This window comes from Procambarus clarkii, chromosome 14 (assembly GCF_040958095.1).
Source record: "Procambarus clarkii isolate CNS0578487 chromosome 14, FALCON_Pclarkii_2.0, whole genome shotgun sequence".
Lineage (NCBI taxonomy): Eukaryota > Metazoa > Arthropoda > Malacostraca > Decapoda > Cambaridae > Procambarus > Procambarus clarkii.
In genome coordinates, this window is record NC_091163.1 from 19260824 (window position 1) to 19269026 (window position 8203).

Consider the following 8203-nt stretch of genomic DNA (forward strand, 5'->3'; position numbering starts at 1 on the left):
TCAGAGAATGAAGAAACGACGAATGAAGAAACGGATCACGATACACTCCATCGTTGAAGACATCATAAGAAGGAAGGTGAAACTCCATGCAACCTCTGAAGAGACAACTAACACAACACCTGTACCCCCTATTAGACTATTTTACAGGAACTTCTTTTCCACAGCTCATAAAACGGAGGAAAGGGTCCTGAAAGATATTGTTAATAGGAACGTTATCCCTACAGACAAAAATCAGAAGATACGATTGACGATTTACTATAAAACCAAAAAAACGGCCAACCTACTCATGAGAAACTCTCCAGACACAAAGCAGAACGCTTTAAAAGAGACCAATGTCGTCTATGCCTTCAAATGCCCACTTGGGGACTGTAAGCCTCAAAGAACTCAGTATATAGGCAAGACAACAACATCTCTTACCAGACGATTAACGATGCATAAGCAACAGGGCTCCATTAAGGAACATATAATCTCTTCCCACAACCAGACCAACACCAGAGAAGTCTTAACAAAAAACACAGAAATCATCGATAGATACAGTGATAGCAGGCTGCTTAATATCTGCGAGGCACTACACATCAAGAAGTCAACACCAGCAATCAACAGCCAATTAATGCACAACTATATTCTACCCACTTCAAGACTCCGCACCAATATAGAAGCATCAAGAAATATGGGCCAATAGGCCCTCTGCAGTTACTTCCATTCTTCCCTTTATCTTACCCAATATTATACCCATTGTTTCGTGTTCTGTCTTGTGTTGAAAGTTTGTTTTCACCTCATCCAAAACTGTTGTAACATATCATCTCACCCAAATGCAGGTATATAAATAGAAAGCCGTTTAAATTAGAGCATAGTAGGACTCTGTTTAGTGTTTGCATGTTATAGTTATGTGTGTGTAAATTAAAGTCTTTGAAAATGTAATAAGTTATTACGAAACACGTTCAAGTGTCGCGTCAGGCTAGAAACAAAAATGAATTTTGGAGAATTAATTTTTCAATTACCATCGACAGTGAAAAGAAACATAAGAAATATTGAGAAAATTTGTGTTAGAATTATTCATCTTACTTTTTCGGTCATATTTAATAATATATGTTTACAAGAAAGACTGCTACCAGAATATACTAATATACATGTATATATATATATATATATATATATATATATATATATATATATATATATATATATATATATATATATATATATATATATATATATATATATATATATATAAATATATATATATTAAATATGACCGAAAAAGTAAGATTAATAATTCTAACACGAATTTTCTCAATCTTTCGTACATTACGCTTCACTGTTGGAGGTAAATCAAAAATCAATTCTCCAAAATTCATTTTTATTTCTAGTCTGACGCGACACGGGCGCGTTTCATAAAACTTATTACATTTTCAAAGACTTTAGTTCACAAATACACAACTGAATAGAACCACATTTTGTTCTGTCTTGTGTTAATGCCACATCACCCCTTCCACCTCACTCAAATGTAGATATAAAATCGGAGATACGTAAGTTCTATTCAGTTGTGTATTTGTGAACTAAAGTCTTTGAAAATGTAATAAGTTTTACGAAACGCGCTCGTGTCGCGTCAGACTAGAAATAAAAATGAATTTTGGAGAATTGATTTTTGATTTACCTCCAACAGTGAAGCGTAATGTACGAAAGATTGAGAAAATTATCTTAGTATAAAATAATAAAATAAAATATCATAATTATCTTAGATAAAATAATTATCTTAGTATAAAATAATAAAATAAAATATCATAATTATCTTAGATAAAATAATTATCTTAGTATAAAATAATAAATTATCTTATAATTTTTATTATTATTTATTATATATATATATATATATATATATATATATATATATATATATATATATATATATATATATATATATATATATATATATATATATATATATATGTATATATATATATATATATACGGGCTACCGGGGAGGGAGGACGTGTGGAGGAGGCTCTGTTGTTTACTGAGCCATTACGTAGGGACATCCTGACGTAACCATGCCTAGCCTTCACAGAGTGCTGTGTGAATGTCCTGGGAAGGTGCAGGAGTGGCGGAAGGTGCCTAGGTGCCTAGAGTGGACCATCTCAACAAAAACGGATGAAAACAGGTTGGTGTGCAGTGTATGGAATACAACGGCAGTGAGGGCCACGCTGGCGCCCTCTACGCCTCCCAGGCTAAGGTGTGGGGGAGGAGGGGGTGTTGTTGTTCGGTCGGGCAAGGGGGGGAGGTCACCCATGTGCCACCCAGTGTTTATAGAAAAACGTTTCGGAAAGAAAAATGAAAATAAAAATCAGCAATCATTGTCAGAGCTAATAGAGCTCACAGTGTGTCGGATTACAAGTGTATGATTCATTCACCATTGTGCAGTGATATACAAGAAAATTATACCAGTGTTTAAGTGTCACCCAGACCCCCCCTCAAGCTGAGCGAGGCCCGGTCAACCCCCACCTCCTCCCCGCCCGCCGGCCTGACCGCACCGCAGTACCTCCTGCCATCCCATCACCCAGCCCACCCTGCCCCTGGGTGTCTCCCACCCACCTATTCACCGCCCACACACTGCTTGTGGTAGGGATGTGCTACCCTCCATGCACCCAGATATGGCACAGGTCACAGCAGGCATTCAGGTTCCTCGCAAAAGGGAGGGAGACACAAGTACTCATACGAGTCGTGAGTGTGAGGGACAGCTAGCCACCCCTCCTGCCACCACCCGTGTCCACCCCTGCCGCCACCACCCCTGTCATCCCTCCCACGCCGGCCGCCTGGGGGATGGAGGGGACTCCACCAACTAACCAGGAACCCCTCAGCCAAGAACAGGGTCCTGGGAACAGTGCACCCAGACGTGCAACCAGAGGACCCAGACTCAGAGGAACGTGTCGGGTGTGTGACGAATCACACAGCCTTAGAAATGATGGAACCCTACGTCAACACAACGGCTGTGAGGGTTCATTGACGGTACCTGTAGAGAGAGAAGGCCCACAGGTCCCCCCGGCACCCCCACACATCCCAGCAAACTTCATGTCATCAGATGACCTCCTGGGGACCATCAAAGCATCCACCACCAGAACTCTTCCCCACATTCCTAAAGCAGCGCGCCCATTTGCAGCAGGGAAATATACAGACCTTTTAAGGAAAGTAAATGAACGGTCTGAAAATCTTAATGCTGCAGCCACCATCAAAGCGTGGCATAATTTGCTCCTGTTTGGCAATATTTGCTTAGGCGTACCTGCAAGAGGAGGCAAGTCACTAGCCTCATCAGTCACTAGGGCAATAAATAATTTCCCCAGAGCTGACAACTTGATCCCCATCCCTCCTCAACGTAAAAACCGTCGTGGAAGACCCAAGAGTTCCAATGACAATTTTAAACTAGGAACACAAGTGACCAAAAAAATTGAAGAGGGCAACACAGTAGGGGCAATTAGGTTACTTACCAGCGATGACACAATCGCCCCTAGAAATACCGCTACCGCCAACTCGCTGAGAGAGAAGCACCCTCCTAGAGTACCATGGGAACCCACTGCTCAGGACACAAATGTCCCAGACATGGGACCTCTATTCCTCCAAGCGTCAGAGGTATACAAAGCCATCATGTCATTTCCGCCAGGCTCGGCAGGGGGATACACTGGAGTAAGACCTCAGCACCTCAAGGAGATGGTAAACCCAGTTCTCGGAGAAGTTGCCGAGACACTATTGTCAGAGGTCACGAAGTTTGTCAACGACTGCCTCTCTGGGTTGATCCCAGATACAATTAAACCATTTTTCTTTGGAGCATCCCTTTGTGCCCTCAAGAAGAAAGATGGTGGAGTCAGACCCATTGCCGTGGGTAACACACTTCGGCGCCTTGTTGCTAGGGCAGCTGTCAGAAAAATTAGCATAGACGCTGCGACGATGCTTCGACCCCATCAACTAGGTTTTGGTGTCCCCCATGGCTCTGAAGCAGCAGCTCATGCAGCACGAGCCTATATCAAGCACCTCCCAGAAAATAAGGCATTAATTAAATTAGACTTTAAAAATGCTTTCAACCAGGTAAAAAGGGATGTGGTACTGGAAGCAGTTCGAACAAGCTTTCCTTCTCTACTCCCCTTCGTCTCAGCAGGGTACAGTAGGGAATCGACGCTGCTGTTTGGGGATCATGAAGTTGTTTCTGCAGAAGGTGTCCAGCAGGGAGACCCACTTGCCCCTTTTCTTTTTTGCATGGCTGTTAAAGAGGTCACAAGCAGGTTGACCAGCGAACTCAACATCTGGTTCCTGGACGATGGCACCCTGGCAGGGACACAGGAGTCCCTGCTAGAAGATCTACAGCTGGTGAAATCTAAGGGAGAGGAGTTAGGACTCAACCTAAACCCATTAAAGTGTGAAATCATCTCATCTAGCCAACCAACCATAGATGCAGTGCGAACCATATTGCCAGGAGCCCAAGTGATCGCTCCCACCGACAGTGTGCTGCTAGGGGCACCTCTGGGCTCGAGCGCCATTGAGGTAGTCCTCGAAGAAAAGCTGAACGACCTGAGGAGGATGGAGGGAAGAATAGGGGCTTTGGACGCCCACGATGCTTTGTACCTTCTCACAAGGTGCCTGGCTTTGCCCAGACTGACCTATTTCCTAAGGTGTGCTCCCTCCTTCGACAGCCCAAAATTAACAGAATATGACACACTCCTAAGGTCAATAACCGTGAAAGTGTTAAACCTCTCTCTGCAAGATGACCAATGGGACCAAGCAACGCTCCCAGTTAGACTCGGGGGAATAGGTATTCGGAAGGCGACACAGTTAGCATTGCCAGCATTCTTATCTTCGACCAGTGCAACAGGTGAATTAGTTAAGGAAATACTACCGGAACACCTAAGAGACTTCATTGGGATTCATGATCCCAAATTCGCGGAAGGAGCCGGTCAGTGGGACACTCTCGTCAACTCTCATCCTCGACCGACTTTTCCAAATGAATGCAAACAGTCCAAATGGGATAGCCCCATGGTGGAGAACATCGCCCCATCATTGCTGGAGGCAGCTTCCAGGAAGGACAAAGCGCGTCTTCTAGCTGTGCAAGCGCCCCATGCCGGGGACTTCCTGTTGGCAGTCCCTAATTCCGCCTTGGGCACCCGCCTGGACCATCGGACCCTAAGTATTGGTGTTGCTCTGCGCCTTGCCGCCCCTATCTCCACCGAGCATCGGTGTATTTGCGGCCATGCACGGGCAGACCAATACGGCAGCCATGGTCTCATCTGTCGTAAGACACAGGGAAAGATTGCCAGACATGATGCAGTCAATGACATCATCAAGAGAAGTTTGGCTTCAGCTGGATGCCCAGCACAAAGGGAACCTCAGTTGTGCAGACCTGACAACAGCCAAAAACGCCCAGATGGAGTCACCCTGCAGCCGTGGAGGGAAGGTAAACAGGTCGTGTGGGACTACACGTGTGCATCCACATTGGCTGATACCTATCTACCTTACAGCGCAGCTGAGGGAGGCGGGGCGGCCACCTTCAGGGAGACCCAGAAAACTAACAAGTACAGGGACCTAGAACGTTGTTACAGGTTCGTGCCAATAGGCTCTGAGACTCTGGGCGCCTGGGGTAAATGTGCACTTAAGTTCCTGAAGGAGCTGGGCGAGGAACTCATTGGGAAGACTAGAGACCCAAGAGCGGCCAGTTTTATGTTCCAGCGCCTCAGTGTCGCTGTTCAGAGGGGAAATGCGTGCTGTATCTTGGGTACGCACCCGACCCCCGAGGAGCTGGACGAAGTCTTCGAACACTGATTGGTATAATGTTATATAAGTGTGTGTTTTCTGTAAACTGTAGCATTACAATAAAATCAAATAAAAAAAATAATAGGGGTGGTAGGAGAGGAAAAGATTAAAGTATTCAGTGAGAATCCACAAGATCTTCTCTGAACACTATTTATTTTCTTCTTCGAGGATGTGGGTCCCTTTAATTAAACCAGTGGTGGTACCCCTAAATATATATATATATATATATATATATATATATATATATATATATATATATATATATATATATATATATATATATATATATATATATATATATATATATATATATATATATATATATATATATATATATCATTGAATATGAAAGTTAATATATTCCGTATTAACTATTTTCTGGTTTAGGGCTTCTATCCCTCTTAGTAGTGTTCTTGCATCAGGGATTTAGTTGGAAGAGGAATTCACCAAAAGTCATGTTCGCTTTCAAAGTGAAGAAAAATAAATGAATAACTGTAGAATGTATTACACTTATTATAAAATTGCACAACGTTTCGAACCTTCATTGTTCATTCTCAAGTGATGTTACAGAACAGGTCATTATATTTATACCACTAGTGGGTCAGGTGAATACAAATGGATTGAACAATGGGGTCAGGGGAAAACAATGGGTATACACTGGGTAAACTTAAGGGTAAAGAGTAGGACATAAAGGAGAAAAGATTACAATAAGGATAATTAGGGTACAAAGCACATACAAAGATTAATAAGGTGTAGTGGGCGTTGTTTGTCGAGCAGTGTCTTCTACGTTGGCATCTTCACGTTCTGGTCTTGACATCTTCACGTTCACGTTGGTGATTGGTTTCATGTGGTTATTTATTGTGTATTTGCAGTAATTATATATAAAAATAACATCTAACCTGACTGAAGCATGGCTTGAGTCTTGAACAGTGTGCAAATCAAAAGTATATATTTTGTGTATATATATTTTCCGTGAAATGAGGCATATATCTTGATATTCGTATTGCTTCAGTGAATCGTGATGGACCTTCGCGTGAGATGTAAATTGGAGGTACTGATTGCACTGACGATTATGTGGACGAGTTTAAATCATATGTAAAATACTTGATATCAATGACAAGCAATAATTTTAAAATTTATATAATCTTGATTATCCTCAGAATATCGTTACAGAGCTTGTTAGTTGCGTCCACATCCACACCACATCCACACCACAACCACATCACATCCACCACACATCCACACCACATCTACACCACATCTTCACAAAATCCACACCACATTCAAACATCCAAACTCTGTCTGTCTGGAAAGGTTCCACGTTGAGACATTTCTACCCTGACAAGCAATATGTGCACTGAAAACTATGTTATGCTCCTCAGTGTATATAACCCGAGTATATTACAATGCAGCTGGCCTGCATGTCTTTATACTGCTGGTGAGAGAGTGTGCCATTCATGAGGTCTTATTGCATGAGACAGGCCTCGTTTTGTCTAATATTGCAGTGGAATTACTGTGATTCATTTTCTTTGTAGAAATGTAGATATTTTATAAGTCAAGAGAGCGGAAAATGAAACTTTAACGTCACTGTTTTCGTGTTTCGTTACAACTGTGACAAGTCTAAACCAAAGAGAAAATGGGATTTTAAAAGTTTGCCATGATTGGTCAAAGGAAATATTTTAACCAATCAGTAAGTTGCAACTGTGAGGCATTGCGAGAGCCCATGATTCCGATTGGCTTTCGGAAGCTCATTTGACTTCCACCGTGAATAAGGACCAGCCACGTTTTCTGTCTTAGAGGAAGTCCCCTGAAATTCCCCTGATATTACGCAGGAAGTGTTTGGAAAGAAAAACAGAATTCTGGAGATGTTTACAAGACGACGTGAAAGCAATTTACCAACTGTAAAGGAAAGCGTTGTTTAGTCTAACTTTTCTCGATGTGAGGAGCCTTCTGATGGATTCAAATTACAAGTACTCACAAAATAATAATTTTCGTTAATTTTTCAATAAATATTATAGTACGTTCATGTATTTTTGTAGCCAAGAAAGGCTAATGTTACCGGGCATTCAAATAAAAGTTTTAAGGTAGATATAACTAATGCTTGGTACATAAATCCCTCTTGCCCTAGTTAGGCCAATTATACCCATCTTGGTAAAGTAACCTAACTTGGGTTTACCTGAGAGGAACGTTGGTGATACACACACACACATACACACACTCACTAGTGTAGGGACAGTCGTCTGGTCAAGTACACCTACACCTTCCTCCTCTACGCTACAGAGAGGCATGAACTCAATATTGCAAAGTGTACCAATTTATTATTACAGAAGAAATATCACATTTCATCATCCCGGTATCGTTTATATCTGCCGCATTAAAGAAGAAAATTGAAGGAGGTCAGTTTGACTCG